A 23266-nucleotide genomic window follows, 5' to 3' on the forward strand; every position below is an offset into this window, starting at 1 on the left:
CTGACTCCAAGTGGCACTCACACATTTCATATGGGAGCCTCAGACAGACATAGACAGGAGCAGACATATTGACTGATACGCTATCCCTGAGTCCCTGTCTCTCTGTCCAAACTGATTTTCTGCTAAAAGAAAAAACATGAACGTGGTCCAGACTCATTCACATGCACGCACGCACACACGCACACACACACACACACACACACACACACACACACACACACACACACACACACACACACACACACACACACACACACACACACACACACACACACACACACACACACACACACACACACACACACACACACACACACACACACACACACACACACACACACACACACACACACACACACAGCGATTCAGCTGGCAGTGCAGTCAGCTGAAGTTAGGCCATGACAAGCCCTTAGCGCTGACCTGCAGCAAGAGTTCGCCTTCAGGCAGCCAACTATCGGCCAATCCCGTGGCTTTGCCGTTGTCATCGCTACCACCATTGGCCAGCTCTCCGTTGCAAGTACAGTTCTTCAGGGCTACTGCAGAGAGAGGGGAGAGGGAGAGGGGAGAGGGAGAGGGAGAGGGAGAGTGACAGGCGTTAGTCCTGTAATAATGTTTACAAAGCACTGCTGTGAATGTCAGAATGCTTTATGTTTAGTACACTAACCACACTGTACGCACAACAGGATCCCAGCTCATAAAAGTTTCCTCAAATAGCATCTTAAAAATTACTATCCAGACCTTTTATCTTTGTCTAACCTGGTTACATCATAATGGCTTGGGAGCCAACACATCAGCACATTCATGGTTGAAAAAAAGAACCGGAGGTCATCTCAGCGTTCTAAACAGACTGTGATGCTTTAAGAGTTCTCACTGATTTTTCACCTATTTTTTTGGTGGTCATTCACCTTAAGACTCATAGTGCATGGTGTCAAAAAAATATGAAATCACTGGTCTGTTGTAAAAGTAGCCTTCAGTAGCAACACACAGCAAATAGTCTTTGGAAAATTCTGTCGTCCAACAACGGAGAGTGAAATGAAAAAATTAAATGGAAATTGAAACATCTTTGACACGCAATGATATTCAACAATCACAGTGACACATCATTCATTGTGCAAACCGTAGCCTCCTGTCTATGGCAGAATTAAGAGAAAATAGCATTGCTGGAGAAGCAGCACTCGGAGGGAGAGTGAGAGAGACACATTAATGCTGCATCAGAGTGAAATGAGGTGACAACTCCTTCGGGCGTCACTATATTTGCACTTTTCTTTCTCTGCTCGCTGAGCTCTATCCCCCTCTCCCCTCCTCCCTCTCCCATGCTCCTTCTTTCTACTTTACCTTACCCATCCTCCCTCAAGTCATCCAAGAATAGTCTCTGAAAATTCCTCTCATTCCACTAGAGGGAGTCCTCTAGTCCAGGGGTTCTTAAAATGTTTCAGCCTGGGAGCGAAAAGAGAAATTCTATGTTTTCCTGGGACCCAAGCTTATTAAATATGCGTACTTATTGGTACATTTCATTACCCTTATGCCTAAAACAAATGGAATATAGAAAAAAAAACAAAGACACAATGAAAAGAAATAGCCATATAAATAGCTAGTCGTGTGCAGATGCTTTGTATCAAAGATAATTGTGTAGTCTAGAGCGATTTTCTAGGTTCGCTAGCCATCTATTGTCGTTCTTTTAACGCAACGTAACGTAAACAACACTGCTAGCTAGCCTGCTAGCCCCCGAATAGCAACACTGCAGAAACTATTACACTCAACGGAACGACTTGATTAGTGTAGTGTCAACAACGCACCCACTGCCAGCTGGCCTACTTCAGCAGTACTGTATCATTTTAATAATTTTAGTCAATAAGATTCTTGCTACGTAGCTTAACTTTCTGAACATTCGAGACGTGTAGTCCACTTGTCATTCCAATCTCCTTTGCATTAGCGTAGCCTCTTCTGTAGCCTGTCAACTATGTGTCTGTTTATCCCTGTTCTCTCCTCTCTGCACAGACCATACAAACGCTCCTCACCGCGTGGCCGCGGCCACCCTACTCTGGTGGTCCCAGCACGCACGACCCACGTGGAGTTCCAGGTCTCCGGTAGCCTCTGGAACTGCCAATCTGCGGTCAACAAGGCAGAGTTCATCTCAGCCTATGCCTCCCTCCAGTCCCTCGACTTCTTGGCACTGACGGAAACATGGATCACCACAGACAACACTGCTACTCCTACTGCTCTCTCTTCGTCCGCCCACGTGTTCTCGCACACCCCGAGAGCGTCTGGTCAGCGGGGTGGTGGCACCGGGATCCTCATCTCTCCCAAGTGGTCATTCTCTCTTTCTCCCCTTACCCATCTGTCTATCGCCTCCTTTGAATTCCATGCTGTCACAGTTACTAGCCCTTTCAAGCTTAACATCCTTATCATTTATCGCCCTCCAGGTTCCCTCGGAGAGTTCATCAATGAGCTTGATGCCTTGATAAGCTCCTTTCCTGAGGACGGCTCACCTCTCACAGTTCTGGGCGACTTTAACCTCCCCACGTCTACCTTTGACTCTTTCCTCTCTGCCTCCTTCTTTCCACTCCTCTCCTCTTTTGACCTCACCCTCTCACCTTCCCCCCCTACTCACAAGGCAGGCAATACGCTCGACCTCATCTTTACTAGATGCTATTCTTCCACTAACCTCATTGCAACTCCCCTCCAAGTCTCCGACCACTGCCTTGTATCCTTTTCCCTCTCGCTCTCATCCAACACCTCCCACACTGCCCCTACTCGGATGGTATCGCGCCGTCCCAACCTTCGCTCTCCCTCCCCCGCTACTCTCTCCTCTTCCATCCTATCATCTCTTCCCTCCGCTCAAACCTTCTCCCACCTATCTCCTGATTCTGCCTCCTCAACCCTCCTCTCCTCCCTCTCTGCATCCCTTGACTCTCTATGTCCCCTATCCTCCAGGCCGGCTCGGTCCTCCCCTCCCGCTCCGTGGCTCGATGACTCATTGCGAGCTCACAGAACAGGGCTCCGGGCAGCCGAGCGGAAATGGAGGAAAACTCGCCTCCCTGCGGACCTGGCATCCTTTCACTCCCTCCTCTCTACATTTTCCTCCTCTGTCTCTGCTGCTAAAGCCACTTTCTACCACGCTAAATTCCAAGCATCTGCCTCTAACCCTAGGAAGCTCTTTGCCACCTTCTCCTCCCTCCTGAATCCTCCGCCCCCTCCCCCCTCCTCCCTCTCTGCAGATGACTTCGTCAACCATTTTGAAAAGAAGGTCGACGACATCCGATCCTCGTTTGCTAAGTCAAACGACACCGCTGGTTCTGCTCACACTGCCCTACCCTGTGCTCTGACCTCTTTCTCCCCTCTCTCTCCAGATGAAATCTCGCGTCTTGTGACGGCCGGCCGCCCAACAACCTGCCCGCTTGACCCTATCCCCTCCTCTCTTCTCCAGACCATTTCCGGAGACCTTTTCCCTTACCTCACCTCGCTCATCAACTCATCCCTGACCGCTGGCTACGTCCCTTCCGTCTTCAAGAGAGCGAGAGTTGCACCCCTTCTGAAAAAACCTACACTCGATCCCTCCGATGTCAACAATTACAGACCAGTATCCCTTCTTTCTTTTCTCTCCAAAACTCTTGAACGTGCCGTCCTTGGCCAGCTCTCCCGCTATCTCTCTCTGAATGACCTTCTTGATCCAAATCAGTCAGGTTTCAAGACTAGTCATTCAACTGAGACTGCTCTCCTCTGTATCACGGAGGCGCTCCGCACTGCTAAAGCTAACTCTCTCTCCTCTGCTCTCATCCTTCTAGATCTATCGGCTGCCTTCGATACTGTGAACCATCAGATCCTCCTCTCCACCCTCTCCGAGTTGGGCATCTCCGGCGCGGCCCACGCTTGGATTGCGTCCTACCTGACAGGTCGCTCCTACCAGGTGGCGTGGCGAGAATCTGTCTCCTCACCACGCGCTCTCACCACTGGTGTCCCCCAGGGCTCTGTTCTTGGCCCTCTCCTATTCTCACTATACACCAAGTCACTTGGCTCTGTCATAACCTCACATGGTCTCTCTTATCATTGCTATGCAGACGACACACAATTAATCTTCTCCTTTCCCCCTTCTGATGACCAGGTGGCGAATCGCATCTCTGCATGTCTGGCAGACATATCAGTGTGGATGACGGATCACCACCTCAAGCTGAACCTCGGCAAGACGGAGCTGCTCTTCCTCCCGGGGAAGGACTGCCCGTTCCATGATCTCGCCATCACGGTTGACAACTCCATTGTGTCCTCCTCCCAGAGCGCCAAGAACCTTGGCGTGATCCTGGACAACACCCTGTCGTTCTCAACTAACATCAAGGCGGTGGCCCGTTCCTGTAGGTTCATGCTCTACAACATCCGCAGAGTACGACCCTGCCTCACACAGGAAGCGGCGCAGGTCCTAATCCAGGCACTTGTCATCTCCCGTCTGGATTACTGCAACTCGCTGTTGGCTGGGCTCCCTGCCTGTGCCATTAAACCCCTTCAACTCATCCAGAACGCCGCAGCCCGTCTGGTGTTCAACCTTCCCAAGTTCTCTCACGTCACCCCGCTCCTCCGTTCTCTCCACTGGCTTCCAGTTGAAGCTCGCATCCGCTACAAGACCATGGTGCTTGCCTACGGAGCTGTGAGGGGAACGGCACCTCAGTACCTCCAGGCTCTGATCAGGCCCTACACCCAAACAAGGGCACTGCGTTCATCCACCTCTGGCCTGCTCGCCTCCCTACCACTGAGGAAGTACAGCTCCCGCTCAGCCCAGTCAAAACTGTTCGCTGCCCTGGCCCCCCAATGGTGGAACAAACTCCCTCACGACGCCAGGACAGCGGAGTCAATCACCACCTTCCGGAGACACCTGAAACCCCACCTCTTTAAGGAATACCTAGGATAGGTTAAGTAATCCCTCTCACCCCACCCCCCCTAAGTTTTAGATGCACTATTGTTAAGTGACTGTCCCACTGGATGTCATAAGGTGAATGCACCAATTTGTAAGTCGCTCTGGATAAGAGCGTCTGCTAAATGACTTAAATGTAAATGTAAATGTATATTGTTCCCCATTAAAAACACTCTTACATATCTGTCTAGGTTGGAACTGTTGCTGTTAAAATACAATAAATAACTTTAATTCTGAACTGGAATAAACTGATTGACCACATCACACAGATGTATAACAGAACACACACACAGGCACAGTAACAGTACAGGTGAAAAATGATCCGGCTTACTGTAGAAAGTAATGTTGAAAAACAAAGTCTAAATTGGAACTGTTGCTGTTAAAATACGATAACTATTTGTTTACTCTGGAATAAGCTGATAGATCAAATCGCACAGGTTGAAGTTTTCAACAAGCATGTCTATTCTGGACCCAGGTAATGACAGTGTAACACGGAGGTCATGCTCAGTCTTGAGACTGTTTCTGTACTTGTTTTTTAACTATACCAGAGTTTTACAACCCTGACTCGCATAGGATAGTGGTGCCAAATTTGCCCAGAACATCTACTCATTTCTCAGTCAGGCAGGAGATCACTTCCTGCTGTAGATGAGCAACCCAGACCAGTGTGAGTGTTTGCCTCAAAAAAGCATATTGCTTCATTATGTTTTATCCCAGTTCAGAATAAAAAATGAGGACTTGTATTTTAACTGCAACAGTTCCAATCTAGATTTGTTTCCAATAATACATTCTACAGTAATATGTACAGTAGGCCTGGTTGTTTGTTTCCAATAATAAATTCTACATTAATATGTACAGTAGACCTGATAATTTGTTTCCAATAATAAATTCTACAGTAATATGTACAGTAGACCTGATCATTTGTTTCCAATAAAAAATTCTACTGTAATATGTACAGTAGGCCTGATCATTTGTTTCCAATAATACATTCTACAGTAATATGTACAGTAGACCTGATAATTTGTTTCCAATAATACATTCTACTGTAATATGTACAGTAGGCCTGATCATTTGTTTCCAATAATACATTCTACAGTAATATGTACAGTAGACCTGATAATTTGTTTCCAATAATACATTCTACAGTAATATGTAAAGTAGACCTGATAATTTGTTTCCAATAATACATTCTACAGTAATATGTACAGTAGACCTGATAATTTGTTTCCAATAATACATTCTACAGTAATATGTACAGTAGGCCTGATCATTTGTTTCCAATAATACATTCTACAGTAATATGTACAGTAGACCTGATAATTTGTTTCCAATAATACATTCTACAGTAATATGTACAGTAGACCTGATAATTTGTTTCCAATAATACATTCTACAGTAATATGTACAGTACCTGATCATTTGTTTCAATAATACATTCTACAGTAATATGTACAGTAGACCTGATAATTTGTTTCCAATAATACATTCTACAGTAATATGTACAGTAGACCTGATAATTTGTTTCCAATAATACATTCTACAGTAATATGTACATAGGCCTGATCATTTGTTTCCATGTACAGTAGGCCTGATCATTTGTTTCCAATAATACATTCTACAGTAATATGTACAGTAGACCTGATAATTTGTTTCCAATAATACATTCTACAGTAATATGTACAGTAGACCTGATAATTTGTTTCCAATAATACATTCTACAGTAATATGTACAGTAGACCTGATAATTTGTTTCCAATAATACATTCTACAGTAATATGTACAGTAGACCTGATAATTTGTTTCCAATAATACATTCTACAGTAATATGTACAGTAGACCTGATCATTTGTTTCCAATAATACATTCTACAGTAATATGTACAGTAGACCTGATAATTTGTTTCCAATAATACATTCTACAGTAATATGTACAGTAGACCTGATAATTTGTTTCCAATAATACATTCTACAGTAATATGTACAGTAGGCCTGATCATTTGTTTCCAATAATACATTCTACAGTAATATGTACAGACCTGATAATTTGTTTCCAATAATACATTCTACAGTAATATGTACAGTAGACCTGATAATTTGTTTCCAATAATACATTCTACAGTAATATGTACAGTAGACCTGATAATTTGTTTCCAATAATACATTCTACAGTAATATGTACAGTAGACCTGATAATTTGTTTCCAATAATACATTCTACAGTAATATGTACAGTAGACCTGATAATTTGTTTCCAATAATACATTCTACAGTAATATGTACAGTAGGCCTGATCATTTGTTTCCAATAATACATTCTACAGTAATATGTACAGTAGACCTGATAATTTGTTTCCAATAATACATTCTACAGTAATATGTACAGTAGACCTGATAATTTGTTTCCAATAATACATTCTACAGTAATATGTACAGTAGGATCTGATTTCAATAATTTGTTTGTACAGTAATGATAATTTGTTTCCAATAATTATGTACTACAGACCTGATAATTTGTTTCCAATAATACATTCTACAGTAATATGTACAGTAGGCCTGATCATTTGTTTCCAATAATACATTCTACAGTAATATGTACAGTAGACCTGATCATTTTGCATCTTCATCTGTATTTACTGTTACTTATGGTTGCACCATCAGTAGCTTGCTGGATTGCTTTGGATAACGTTAGCTATTAGCTGTGTACAAGGTCTGGTTATTGTTTGAAGGAGAAACTCACATCTACTAGTATGAGAGATAATACTCCCTTATTTCGCTTACCATCACCTGTTATAAAATGACAACAATGCCTTGCTAGCTGACTTACTTTTCCACTGTTGAAGCACGGTTTCCTGAAGCATTATTCCCTCTTCTGCAAGAACTCCCTAGGTTTACCCTCATGCTGTGGATGTTTGGACAGGACAGTGTCGTTTTATTAATTTGTTCGTATTGTAATGACCTGACTAGATCATAAATGAACAATTGTCCAGACAGAGGCTTGAGTTTGCGAATTGACGGTTTATTAAACCAACTTTACACAGGCTACTGTTTGGGCCGTAGCACACACCAAATAGATGACAGATAACCCACAAGCCAATCGTGACCTTCTCTTGTGAAGCCCAGACGTAAGAGAGAGAGAACAAAGGCTGAACCTGGTCTTAACTTCCAATGCTCCACCCCCCTGCCCAACCCCCCTCCACGCCACTCCGCCAATCACCAGGGTGCCCGGCATCAGAACATTCCAGGCATTCCCGTGATTGGCAGATAGCAGGTTGATTGACATGTCGGACCCCGCGAACACCGGGTACTGGTCAGTACAACACAACCACCTCCTAGCCTAACACATAACACACAGCTGTCTGTGCGGGTCGCTACACAGCCCCCCCCACCACAAAGTCCCTCGTCCCCGAGGGAACAAACAAAGTCTCTGAAGCGACCCGGAGGTCTCCTTTGCCTGCGTGGCCGTGATGGTCGCAGAGTGCCCCTCTGGGAACCAGGGGATGAAGGCAGGGATATGAGGGACAAGGAAGCGGGAACGGGTAATACAGTCCGTGGCTCTGGGGAACCACGCGGTGACACAGGGGGGGAGACCGGGGGGAGTGGGCTGTCTGGAGCCTTGTCTGCGGCACCTGAGGGTGGGTGCCTGGAGAATGTCATTGCCAGAGAGGGGAATTTTGGGGGTTCCTGGGGTTTGGGGAGAAGAGGCCCCTCTGTATGGGGCTAACCTGTCCCGGTGCAGTGCCACCTTTCTCCCCCTGGGAGGAAGCTGCACCCGGTACACAACCTCCCCTACCCTCTCCAGGACACTGCAGGGTCCCACCCAGTGACTGTCCAACTTGGGGCATCTGCCTTTTTTCCTTAGTGGGCTGTAGACCCAGACCAGCTCCCCAGCCACAAAGTGCCTTCCCCGTGTGTGCACGTCATAGTTCCTTTTCTGCCTCACACCTGCATTCACCAGCTGCTCTCTGGCGAAGGTGTGGGCTGTCTCCAGGCGGTCCTGGAGTCTCCGGGCATACTCCGGCCCCGGAGGAACATGAGGGCTATCCAGGGGCCGACCAAACGCCATCTCCGCAGGGGTGCGGATCTCTCTCCCCAGCATGAGGAGGGCAGGCGTGCAGGAGGTGGAGTCTTGGACAGCGGAGCGGCATGCCATGAGGACCATAGGCAGGTGCTTGTCCCAGTCACGCTGGTGTTTGGAAGAAACGATGGCCAGCTGCTGTCCAAGCGTTTTGTTGAAGCGCTCCACAAGGCCATCACTTTGAGGATGGAGAGGAGTAGTGCGGGTCTTGTGCATACCCAGCCTCTCACACATGGTGGCGAACACACGGGACTCAAAGTTTCTGCCTTGGTCGCTGTGGATGGACTCTGCAGCTCCAAACCTGCTGAACATCCCCGCTGTCAGGGCGTCGACGATGGTCTCTGCCTCCTGGTCAGGCAGAGCATAGGCCTCGGGCCATTTTGTGAAATAGTCCATGGCCGTGAGCACCCAGCGGTTTCCACTGTCTGTGGTGGGGAACGGCCCAACTACATCCACTCCCACCCTCTCCATGGGAGCCCCCACTGGGAACTGTTGGAGCTGAGCATGAGAGCGGCCTGGGGGGCCCTTTCTCGCTGTGCAGTTGTCACAGCGGCGACAAAAGTCCTCCACATCCCTCTTGTGCTGCCCCCTGACGGAGACGGCGCAGTGTTTTTGTGACCCCAAAGTGTCCATTCCCCACCCCCCCATGAGTACTCTGGAGCACAGCCTCCCACAATGCTTTTGGGACCACCACCTGCCACCTCTCCTCTCCCGTAGCTGACTCCTTCCATGCCCGCTGTAGCACGCCCTCAGCCAGCCGCAGTCTCTCAAACTTCGACCACAACCCTTTGGTCGCGAGTGAGAGCGCTGTCACCTCTTCCCATGGTGGCCTCACCTGCGCCTCTACCCACTGTAGCACTGGCTGTAGGTCTGTGTCCCGTCCCTGCTGCTGCCGCCATTCAGCCACGTCGACAGTCTGCAGCTCACAGCAGACAGGCCCGCTCGCCCGACACACTGTGGCACAGACACCCTCCTCTGCCCGCAGCTCTCTCTCCCGTCCCTCTCTCCGTTCACAGTGGTGGCAGCCGTCTGCAGTACAGGGCCGACGGGACATGGCGTCGGCGTTGGAGTGGCGTGCCCCTGCCCTGTGCACCACCGTGAAGTCATACGGCTGAAGCTCCTCCAACCAGCGTGCCACCTGCCCCTCTGGCTCTCTGAAAGACATGAGCCACTGGAGAGCAGAGTGGTCAGTCCTTACAGTAAAGGGCAGACCACCCAGGTAGTACTTGAAGTGTTTGACGGAAGCCACAACAGCCAAGAGCTCCCGCCGGGTGACACAGTAGCGGCGCTCATGTTTGTCAAATGTTTTGCTGAAGTACGCCACCACTCTCTCCCCTCTGGCCCCACCTGGGCCAGCACCCCACCCATGCCCACATTACTCGCGTCTGTGTCCAGGATAAAGGGCAAGGTGAGGTCAGGGGGAGCACGGGGGCCTCGATCAGTGCACGTTTGAGGGTGTTGAACGCCTCCTCACACTCCACTGTCCAAGTGAAAGCCTTGTCCTTCGGCAGCAGGCGGTTCAGTGGAGCAGCAACGCTTGAGAAGCCCCGTACAAACCTCCTGTAGTACGAGGCCAGGCCCAGGAAGCTCTTCAGCTGACGCTGGTCGGTGGGGGTGGGCCAGTCTCTGACAGCCCCTACCTTGTCCTCCATGGTGCTGATCCCCCTTCCCCACTCGGTGGCCCAAGAAGGACACCTCTCTCCTCATGAAGTGGCACTTCTCGGGGTGGAGCTTCAGACCTGCGGTAGCCACCCTCTCCAGCACACGCCGTAGCGCCCCCAGGGCTGACTGGAAGGAGCTGCCATGGGCCAGGATGTCATCGAGGTATACCAGACACTGCTGTCGGGGGATGCCATCCAGCACCCTGTCCATCAAACGCTCAAAAGTAGCTGGAGCGTTGCACAGGCCAAAGCACAGGACCTTGAACTGCCAGTGTCCTCTGTTAGTGGAGAACGCAGTTTTGGCTCTGGCCTCTGGGGAGAGGGGCACCTGCCAGTAGCCACTGCGGAGGTCTAGTGAGGAGAACCAGGAGGACCCCCTAACCAGGTCCAGCGACTCATCGATACGTGATATGGGGTATGAGTCCTTCCTGGTTACCTCATTCAGCCGCCTGTAGTCCGCACAGAACCTCAGCTTGCCCCCCTTCTTCGGAACCATGACGGCTGGCGCCGCCCAGGGGCTGTCTGAGGGCTCAATGAAGTCTGCCCGCTGCATCTCCAACACAGCCTTGTCTGCCGCCTCCTGGCGTGCCAGCGGGATACGGCGGGGATGCATCTTGATGGGTCGAGCATCACCTGTGTCGATCTCATGCTGCACCAGATGAGTCTGACCCACCTCTTCCTCACTCAACGCAAAGCTGTCTCTGAATTCAAACAGCAACTGCCACAACTGTTCCTGCTGCTCAGGGTCAAGACCAACACAGTTCCTCCCCCATATCTCCCTCACTGCAGACAGTGTCCTCTCCTCTCCCATCTGGGGTAGCTGGGATGGGGGGGTGCGGCCCGGGTTCACAGAAGGCTGTGTCATGGAGGTAGCTGGGGGAATGTAACACACCGCCATAGGTGACAGGGGGACTGGGGAAAAGTCACACACAGCTGTGGGGGAGGGGGCGCAGCCATGAGTCTCTGCTGCTTTAACTGTTGGAGTAAAGGGTTTGTTGGGTTGAGTGAATGTGACATTAGGGGGGGCCATGGTGACTTCCGTCCCTCCCTGGAAGCTCAGTGTGCCCCTATTTAGGTCTAACTGGCAGCCTGTGCTCCTAAGAAAGTCCAACCCCAGGATACAAGGGTCCTGCACAGCCGCCACCCACACAGGATGACACACAGTCCTGCCCCCTACTGTCAGAGTCATTATTCCCTTCCCTTTCATGGGTGCCAGCTCACCTGTGACTGTGCGGAGCTGCACAGTTGTAGGCTCACACTGAGTCCAACCTGGCACAATATCTGGCCTCACCAGGGTTACTGTGGACCCAGTGTCCACCAGGGCGGAGCAGGGCACCCCCTCCACAGTGACAGGGACATGACAAAAGTCCCCAACACAGGTCCGGCCCACCACAACAACAGGCTCCATCCGCTTGCCCTCGTCTGCTTCTGGGGGAAGTGGAGCCTTGCTTCCCCGTCTGTGCCGGTGGGCTCCTCCTGAAGATGATGGTGGTTGGGATAGAAAGCCAGGGGTCCGCACTACCCGGTCTATGCGGACCCCGAGCCGTTTCCCTGAGCTCTGGGGGACATGGGGCAATCTCGGCGCAGATGGCCTGGCTGGCCACAACCCCAGCAGACCCTGGGACCAGGGCGTGTGTTTCGTGCCGCCTGTAGCGACACAGCACGAATGAGTTTTGTCATTTCGGCCACCCAAGCAGGCTTTTCCGGCTCCGGGCTGCTCTGCCCCCCAGCTCGCACAGAGGGTGTGTCTCCCTGCACCCCCACCAAAGCCCCAGCTGAAGCCCCAGCCCACACCAGCTCCCTCTCCAAAGCCATCTCCAAGGCTGTCTGCAATGACTCAGGATGAGCCAGCTGGGTCTGTATGCGCAGCTCTGTAGGAGAGAGCGCCTGTATGAACTGGTCCCGTGCTAGCTCGCTCTGCACGGAGGGGGGCATGTGAGCATATGCCCGCCGAGAGAGGCTCTCAATGTCATTAGCTAGCACCCGTAGAGGCTCTCCAGGCTGCCTGCGTCTATTACTCAGTTCGGAGCGCAGTAGCCCGGGCTGTACACACTGTCCATAGCGCCTCCTCAGTGCTCCCACTAAAGCACTATAATCATGCCTGTCCTCGGGGCTAATCAATATCAAACAGGCCAGAGCTTCATCAGTGAGGCATAAAGCCAACTGCAGTGCCCTTTCTTCATTCGACCACCCCCTAAAATGAGCTAACAGTTCAAACTGAGCATGAAAAGCTTCCCAATCCGCCTTACCGGAATACTTCGGGGTCTTAACAGATACGGACGCAGCCGGGAACTGGGCGCCGCCATGTTTGTTTACATCCTGAGCCCCAGATTCCTCGTCACGCCGCGTCGACGTCACCACTTCGGTCCGCCCACCAGAATCCGCGCGAAATACAGTCGACGAAGCACTCATGCCCGCTTCAGCCGCCATCTCTCTAACGTCCTCCCTTAAGCGGCCTCTGTGCTCCGACGCCCTGGCGATCTCCTCAGACAGAACCCCCGACATCCATTCACACGCACCTCCTTGGCCATAATCATCCCCTACCTCCACCTTCACTTTCGGATTACCTCGAAGCATTTTCAATCCCCGTTCTCACCTACGGTAGCTAGCCACATAAGTCAGCTAGCTAGCTGGCTAACTTGTATCAACGTTTTTACTTCTGACACCAATGTAATGACCTGACTAGATCATAAATGAACAATTGTCCAGACAGAGGCTTGAGTTTGCGAATTGACGGTTTATTAAACCAACTTTACTTTACACAGGCTACTGTTTGGGCCGTAGCACACGCCAAATAGATGACAGATAACCCACAAGCCAATCGTGACCTTCTCTTGTGAAGCCCAGACGTAAGAGAGAGAGAACAAAGGCTGAACCTGGTCTTAACTTCCAATGCTCCACCCCCCTGCCCAAGCGCCCTCCACGCCACTCCGCCAACCACCAGGATGCCCGGCATCAGAACATTCCAGGCATTCCCGTGATTGGCAGATAGCAGGTTGATTGACATGTCAGACCCCGCGAACACCGGGTACTGGTCAGTACAACACAACCACCTCCTAGCCTAACACATAACACACAGCTGTCTGTGCGGGTCGCTACAGTATTGAGACTCATTACTAAGCACTTCCCTGTACAAAACACATGGTGGGCGCTCCTCGTTATTTCTCTAAGTTTGTATGAAACCAAGAGAGAGAAACGATTTGCCGTATTTGCGTTTCATGACAACTGAGCTCAGTCAGAACTTGTGGTTAGCTTGAGTCCATTTGATGAAAATGGTAAGTGGTGGCGAGTGGTAATGACAAGTCAGTGACTGACAGCGCATCATCTGCTGCTGAACGACAGCGCTGCAGCGAGTGGGTCGCGGAGTGATCTTCAAGAAAACTGCAGAAAATAATATCCGGTAAACCACAAAGCACACGGGCATCTCCCACTTGCGCAGCTGCCAAACTGAGCAGAGAACGCTGCTAAGCAGAGAACGCACTGAACAGTGAGCGCAGTTGCACTTGGCCAAATCAATTCCAGTAATACATTATATAATTATACATTTATTCTGACACGTTGCGACCCACCATTAACAGGTCCGCGACCAACACATCATTTAAGAAAAGATGCTCTAGTCACCTCGGGAAACAGATTGTAGAGAATTATGTAATAATAGACCCACATACTTTATTTTCATTTCAACCATTTGATGGCTAAGATGTACTAAGTGTTTTGCTAAAGATGCAGGGGCTGATTCACTTAATCCCTTTTTACTGCAGCTCTCTGCCCCACTTATTGCAGAACCGTTGACCTATATCTTTAATTGGACAATTGTTTCTGGTGTTACCCCTAAGATCTGGAAAGTGGCACATGTCCTCCCCTTACATAACAGAGGACATCCTTCTTAGACTTAGATAACTACCATCAAATCTGAAAATGATCTTGCCTTTCCAAAGATGTTGAATCCCTGGCCAATAACTTGTTGAACTTTTCACTCCATTCTTAATGTGCACCAATCCGGTTTTAGACCTGGACAAAGCGTCGTTTCAGCCGCTACGCTTGTTTTTAGATAGTGTTAAATTGCTTAGATCATAAAAATCACTGTGCTGCCTTGTTTATTATATACCTTCCCAAGGCCTTTGACACTGTTGACCATCGCACTTCCATTCAAATGTTGACTGAAATATGCCTGGATCAGGCTTCCTGCAAGTGGTTTGAGAATGATCTGTCAGACAGGACACAATGTATGATTTCTGATGGTGAGAAGTCTAGGTTCCTGGATATTATTAAAGGTGTACCAAAGGGGTCAGTATTGGGACCTGTTCTCCTTGCTATTTAAATAACTAACACAGGCCTATCTGTTAAAAAGTGTAATATGTATCTGCAGACGATACTATTATGTATGCCATTATCCCAACTGTAGACCAGACATTGTTAGAGCTGCAATCTGACTTTGTTGCCTTACAAAAAGCCCTGGTTGGTTAAAAACGTGTACTTAATGTGGGCAAGACAAAATATACACTATATACAGTACAGTCAAATGTTTGGACGCCTTATTCAAGGTTTTTTTATTTATTTTTTTACTATTTTCTACATTGCAGAATAATAGTGAAGACATCAAAACTATGAAAAAACACATATGGAATCATGTAGTAACCAAAGAAGTGTTAAAAACAGAAAAATATATATTTATATTGGACATTTTCAAAGTAGCCACCATTTTCCTCGATGACAGCTTTGCACACTCTTTCCATTCTCTCAACCAGTTTCATGAGGTAGTCATCTGGAATGCATTTCATTTAACAGGTGTGCTTTGTTAAAAGTCCATTTGTGGAATTTCTTTCCTTTTTTAATGCGTTTGAGCCAATCAGTTCGGTTGTGACAAGGTAGGGATGGTATACAGAAGATAGCCCTATTTGGTAAAAGACCAAGTTCATATTATGGTAAAAACAGCTCTAATAAGCAAAGAGAAATGACAGTCCATCATTACTTTAAGACATGAAGGTCAGTCAATCCGGAAAATGTCAAAAACTTTGAAAGTTTCTTCAAGTGCAGTCGCAAAAACCATCAAGTGCTATGATGAAACTGTCTCTTATAAGGACCACCACAGGAAAGGACGGCCCAGAGTTACCTCTGCTGCAGAGGATAAGTTCATTAGAGTTACCAGCCTCAGAAATTGCAGCCCAAATAAATGCTTCACAGAGTTCAAGTAACAGACACATCTCGGCGTTACTCTGGACCCTGATCTCTCTTTTGAAGAACATATCAAGACCATTTCGAGGACAGCTTTTTTCCATCTACGTAACATTGCAAAAATCAGAAACTTTCTGTCCAAAAATGATGCAGAAAAATTAATCCATGCTTTTGTCACTTCTAGGTTAGACTACTGCAATGCTCTATTTTCCGGCTACCCGGATAAAGCACTAAATAAACTTCAGTTAGTGCTAAATACGGCTGCTAGAATCCTGACTAGAACCAAAAAATTTGATCATATTACTCCAGTGCTAGCCTCTCTACACTGGCTTCCTGTCAAAGCAAGGGCTGATTTCAAGGTTTTACTGCTAACCTACAAAGCATTACATGGGCTTGCTCCTACCTACCTCTCTGATTTGGTCCTGCCGTACATACCTATACGTACGCTACGGTCACAAGACGCAGGCCTCCTAATTGTCCCTAGAATTTCTAAGCAAACAGCTGGAGGCAGGGCTTTCTCCTATAGAGCTCCATTTTTATGGAACGGTCTGCCTACCCATGTCAGAGACGCAAACTCGGTCTCAACCTTTAAGTCTTTACTGAAGACTCATCTCTTCAGTGGGTCATATGATTGAGTGTAGTCTGGCCCAGGAGTGGGAAGGTGAACGGAAAGGCTCTGGAGCAACGAACCGCCCTTGCTGTCTCTGCCTGGCCGGTTCCCCGTTTTCCACTGGGATTCTCTGCCTCTAACCCTGTTACGGGGCTGAGTCACTGGCTTGCTGGGGCTCTCTCGTGCCGTCCCTGGGGGGATGCGTCACCTGGGTGGGTTGATTCACTGTTGTGGTCGGCCTGTCTGGGTTCCCCCACCCCTTGGGTTGTACCGTGTCGGAGATCTTTGTGGGCTATACTCGGCCTTGTCTCAGGATGGTAAGTTGGTGGTTGAAGATTTCCCTCTAGTGGTGTGGGGGCTGTGCTTTGGCAAAGTGGGTGGGGTTATATCCTTCCTGTTTGGCCCTGTCCGGGGTGTCCTCGGATGGGGCCACAGTGTCTCCTGACCCCTCCTGTCTCAGCCTCCAGTATTTATGCTGCAGTAGTTTATGTGTCGGGGCTAGGGTCAGTTTGTTTATCTGGAGTACTTCTCCTGTCCTATTCGGTGTCCTGTGTAAATCTAAGTGTGCGTTCTCTAATTCTCTCCTTCTCTCTTTCTTTCTCTCTCTCGGAGGACCTGAGCCCTAGAACCATGCCCCAGGACTACCTGACATGATGACTCCTTGCTGTCCCCAGTCCACCTGGCCATGCTGCTGCTCCAGTTTCAACTGGCCTGGGCCCTAGGACCATGTCCCAGGACTACCTGACATGAGGACTCCTTGCTGTCCCCAGTCCACCTGGCCATGCTCCTGCTCCAGTTTCAACTGTTCTGCCTTACTATTATTCAACCATGCTGGTCATTTATGAACATTTGAACATCTTGGCCACGTTCTGTTATAATCTCCACCTGGCACAGCCAGAAGAGGACTGGCCACCCCACATATGCTCTCTCTAATTCTCTCTTTCTTTCTCTCTCTCGGAGGACCTGAGCCCTAGGACCGTGCCCCAGGACTACCTGACATGATGGCTCCTTGCTGTCCCCAGTCCATCTGACTGTGCTGCTGCTCCAGTTTCAACTGTTCTGCCTTATTATTATTTGACCATGCTGGTCATTTATGAACATTTGAACATCTTGGTCATGTTCTGTTATAATCTCTACCCGGCACAGCCAGAAGAGGACTGGCCACCCCACATAGCCCGGTTCCTCTCTAGGTTTCTTCCTAGGTTTTGGCCTTTCTAGGGAGTTTTTCCTAGCCACCGTGCTTTTACACCTGCATTGTTTGCTGTTTGGGGTTTTAGGCTGGGTTTCTGTACAGCACTTTGAGATATCAGCTGATGTACGAAGGGCTATATAAATAAATTTGATTTGATTTGATTTGATTCAGAAGAGACTGCGTGAATCAGGCCTTCATGGTCGAATTGCTGCAAAAAAAACACTACTAAAGGACACCAATGAGAAAGAAGAGACTTGCTTGGGCCAAGAAACACAAGCAATGGACATTAGATCAGTGGAAATCTGTCCTTTGGTCTGATGAGTCCAAATTTGAGATTTTTGGTTCCAACCGTCATGTCTTTGTGATGATCTCTGCATGTGTGGTTCCCATCATGAAGCATGGAGGAGGATGTGATGATGTGGGAGTGCTTTTCTGGTGACACTGTCAGTGATTTATTTAGAATTCAAGGGACACTTATTCAGCATGGCTAACACAGCATTCTGCAGCGATACGCCATCCCATCTGGTTTGAGCTTAGTGGGACTATCATTCGTTTTTCAACAGGACAATGACCCAACACACCTCCAGGCTATGTAAGAGAGATTTGACCAAGAAGGGAGTGATCGAGTGCTGCATCAGATGACCTGGCCTCCTCAATCACATGACCTCAACCCAATTGAGTTGGTTTGGGATGAGTTGGACCGCAGAGTGAAGGAAAAGCAGCCAACAAGTGCTCAGCACTCCACCAATCAGGCCTTTATGTAGAGTGGCCAGACGGAAGCCACTCCTCAGTAAAAAATCACATGACAACCTGCTTGCAGTTTGCCAAAAGGCACCTAAAGACTCTCAGACTCTCATGAGAAACAAGATTCTCTGGTCTGATTAAACCAAGATTGAACTCTTTGGCCTGAATGTCAAGCGTCAGCATTGTGGTGCCAGCATCATGTTGCGGGGATGTTTTTCAGCAGCAGGGACTGGGAGACTAGTCAGGATCGAGGGATAGATGAATGGAGAAAAGTCCAGAGAGATCCTTGTTGAAAACTTACTCCAGAGTGCTCAGGACCTCAGACTGGGGCAAAGGTTCTCCTTCAGGACAACGACCCTAAGCACACTGCCAAGACAACGCAGCAGTGTCTTCGGGACAAGTCTCTGAATGTCTTTGAGTGGCCCAGCCAAAGCTGGTACTTGAAACATAATCGCTGCCTAAGGTGCTTCAACAAAGTACTCAGTAAAGGGTCTGAATACTTATGTAAATGTCATATTTTTTATATTAAAAAAAATTGAAAAACCTCTAAAAACCTATTTTTGCTTTGTCATTATGGGGTATTGATGAAGGAAAACAAATATTGAATCAATTTTAGAATAAGACTGTAACATAACAAAATGTGGGAAAAGTCAAGGGTCTGAATACTTTCTGAATGCCCAGTAAATGGTTTACTGCTAAGGTTAACACTATGATCACTTATACAATGCAATGTACTGCAATACAATACCATATTCTAACCCAACAATCTCCACAGAAGCGATACAGAACTGTATTAGTTACAAACAAAAACCATGGCTTTTCAACTTCGGAGAGTTTTCTATTCAATCAATCTATTGAGTCAGTCTCTCATTGATTCATTAAACGAACCCAACAAACGGAGAAGAGATGATGGGCGAATGAAAGAAAAGTTCTGAACCCTGATGATGTCATGGAAATGGGACCAGCGGTTGGCCGTATTCATCTCTGACCCCTATAACAACGCTGTGCTGTGACCCAAGACAACCCTTGACTCCTAAGGTGATGTCTTGACATGATTGTGTGAATGGGGTCTGGGTCAGCCCTTTTGTTGTCTGTGAAGGGCCACCAGAAAAAAGAGTAGGAGAGGATTGGAGGGTCGACAACTGATGACATAAGAGCTTTTGTATGGGTGTTTGACAGGGCTTGGACCTCTCACACGGAGCTTTAGTGCAAGCCGTTGAGTGGACACACTGACCTAATTCCCACACCATTCTCTCTATCAGGGGTTTGACATATCATATCATCTTATGGACATCAGACATATCATATGGACTGTGAGTATTTGTGAGTTGAAAATGTCCATGCCCTAGATCTTGTTGTGTTACTGTACCAACTCAAACGAGCATCCATTGACCCTAAAGACAAATGGTCTAAGTTCACCATCACGTCAACGCTAAAAACGTGCTTGCAGAAAGTAGAAATCATTACCTTCCATAATAGGTAACCATACATTGATATTCTGATCTTAAGCTAGCCCTTTCATGGTCTGTTGACATACATTGCATAACTCAGCGACTGGGTATGTAGCAAGCTGCATTACCCAGGCTCAGTGTCATGTCCTTTGGCCTGAGAGGCGTTTTGTCAGCCAGTCTGCTGCGGTAAATGTTGTTGTTATTGATGCCATTGTAGTAAGTCACTGCGCTTTGTGGTGCTGCTCTGTCACATGGCTCTCCAACGCATCCATGAGGAAAAAGATATGCCTCCAAAGTGATTACTGAAGCCCTACTGTGTTGCCTGGGCTTTATTTTCACTGACGAACTCTTAAATTATAGATCAACTAAATATATTTTACATTGGTTTCTCATTTTTTCTTTTTTTTCTTAGGGGTGAATCAGCTTAATATTGCGGAAAGAATATTGGTTGCATCAATGTAATTGTCTGTATCATTTCCAATCCCCCACATATACACATATATACATACACATACCTATATAGACATACATACTTTAAAAAAAGAATATACCTTTATTATTGTTCCCCGCAAATCCTACCACCGATCCCCCAATTGGAGTAAACTAATAAACACTTCGCCGTTTACCTTCAATTAATACATCTTATACACATTTTACAGACAAAATCTATTTGACAATATTTGGAAACAGGGACTGATCAACCAAGGAATGGTCACCACAATTCACAAAAGTGGACAGACCACGTTTTCATCCTGCACACCCTAATTGACAAACAAACAAACCAAAAAAAAGGCATTTTATTTATTTGTTGATGTCACACCAGCCTTCGATTTGGCTCCCGCTCCTGTCCAGCTCCTGTCCAGCCCTTCACTCATCAACCCTGGACTTGTCTTGTCATCGTTACACACACCTGGTTCCAATCCCCATTCTACCACTGTATATATATTCCCATACACTGCCATTTGTCTTTGTCGGTCATTATACATGTTACTTGTTTTCCTGAGAGGAATTTCTCCTACTATTTCCTGAGTACTTTATATTTTGCACTTTGGGTTCACCCTGTGTCTTTTTGTTGATGAAGATATATTTAGAGCAGCACAACAGTGTTTGGGATTCATCCCGCTTTGTTCTACGGTCCTTAAATAAATTCAGTAGTTCTAAACCTGCGACTGCCTACTCCTCTCTACACCAGTGACAGTTGGCTTCAAAAAAAGCTTTTGACTCAATTTGGCATGAGAGCCTGCTATACAAATTGATGGAATGTGGTATACGACATTATAAAATCCATGTACACAAACAAGTGTGCGGTTAAAATGGGCAAAAAACACACACATTTATTTCCACAGGGCTGGGGGGTGAGACAGGGATGCAGCTTAAGCCCCACCCTTTTCAACATATACATTACCAGTCAAAAGTTTGGACACACCTTCTCATTCAAGGGTTTTTTCTTTATTTTTACTTCTAAAGGACACCAACAAGACTTGCTTGGGCCAAGAAACACAAGAAACACAATGGACATTATACTGAAGGAAATCTGTCCTTTGGTCTGATGAGTCCAAATGTGAGATTTTTGGTTCCAACAGCCGTGTCTTTGTGAGACGCAGAGTAGGTGAACTGATGATCTCCACATGTGTGGTTCCCACCATGAAGCATGGAGGAGGATGTGTGATGGTGTTGGGGTGCTTTGCTGGTGGCACTGTCAGTGATTTATTTAGAATTCAAGGCACACTTAATCAGAATGGCTACCACAGCATTCTACAGTGATACACCATCCCATCTGATTTGTGCTTACTATCATTTGTGCTTACTATCATTTGTTTTTCAACAGGACTATGACCCAACACACCTCCAGGCAAGTGTAAGAGCTATTTGACCAAGAAGGAGAGTGATTGAGTGCTGCATCAGATGACCTGGACTCCACAATCACATGACCTCAACCCAATTGAGATGGTTAGGAATGAGTTGGATTGTAGAGTGAAGGAAAAGCAGAAAACAAGTGCTCAGTATATGTGGGAACTCCTTCAAGACTGATGGAAAAGGATTCTAGGTGACGCTGGTTGAGAGAATGCCAAGTGTGCAAAGCTGTCATCAAGGGATATATGTTTTGATTTGTTTAACACTTTTGGTTACTATATTATTCTATATGTGTTATTTCATAGTTTTGATGTCTTCACTATTATTCTACAATGAAGAAAAACCCCTGAATGAGTAGGTGTGTCCAAACTTTTGACTGGTACTGTATATCAACGAATTGGCGGGGGCACTAGAACAGTCTGCAGCACCTGGCCTCACCCTACTAGAATCTGAAGTCAAATGTCAACTGTTTGCTGATGATCTGGTGCTTCTGTCCCCAACCAAGGAGGGTCTACAGCAGCACCTAGATCTTCTGCACAGATTCTGACCTGGTCCCTGACAGTAAATCTCAGTAAGACAAAAATAATGGTATTCCAAAAAAAGTCCAGTTGCCAGGACCACAAATACAAATTCCATCTAGACACCGTTGCCCTGGAGCACACAAAAAACTGTACATATCTCGGCCTAAACATCAGCGCCACTGTAAAGTACCACAAAGCTAAGAACGATCTTATAGACAAGGCAAGTAGGGCATTCTATGCCATCAAAAATAACATTAAATTTGACATACCAATTAGGATCTGGCTAAAAATACTTCAATCAGTTATAAAACCCATTGCCCTTTATGGTTGTGCGGTCTGGGATCCGCTCACCAACCAAGATTTCACAAAATGGGACAAACACCAAATTGAGACTCCACATGCAGAGTTCTGCTAAAATATCCCCTGTGTACAATGTAAAACACCAAATAACGGATGCAGAGCAGAATTAGGCCGATACCCGCTAATTATCAAAATATAGAAAAGAGACGTTAAATTCTATAACCACCTAAAAGGAAGTGATTCCAGGAGAATAACCCCCTAAGCAAGCTGGTCCTGGGGCTCTTTTCACAAACACAAACAGACCCCACAGAGCCCCAGGACAGCAACACAATTAGACCCAACCAAATCCTGAGAAAACAAAAAGATAATTACTTGACACATTGGAAGGAATTTACAAAAAAAACAGAGCAAACTAGAATGCTGTTTTGGCCCTAAACAGAGAGTACACAGTGGCAGAATACCTGACCACTGTGACTAACCCAAAATTAAGAAATTATTTGGCTATGTACAGACTCAGTGAGCATAGCCTTGCTATTGAGAAAGGACGCCAAATGCAGACCTGGCTCTCGGGAGAAGACAGGCTATGTGCACACTGCCCACAAAATGAGGTGGAAACTGAGCTACACTTCCTAACCTCCTGACAAATGTATGACCATATTAGAGACACATGTTTCTCTCAGATTAAACAGACCCACAAATAATTAGAAAACAAATCAAATGTTGATAAACTCCCATATCTATTGGGTAAAATACCACAGTGTGCCATCACAGTAGCAAGATTTGAGACCT

At 47.1% G+C, this 23266-nt stretch overlaps 1 pseudogene; it reads right to left on the reverse strand.

Annotated features, from left to right (window-relative positions):
* LOC124043920 overlaps positions 1 to 23266 on the reverse strand; it is a 62695-nt pseudogene that overhangs the window by 15992 nt on the left and 23437 nt on the right.

Source organism: Oncorhynchus gorbuscha, linkage group LG09, assembly GCF_021184085.1.
Source record: "Oncorhynchus gorbuscha isolate QuinsamMale2020 ecotype Even-year linkage group LG09, OgorEven_v1.0, whole genome shotgun sequence".
In the NCBI taxonomy this organism is placed as follows: Eukaryota; Metazoa; Chordata; class Actinopteri; order Salmoniformes; family Salmonidae; genus Oncorhynchus; species Oncorhynchus gorbuscha.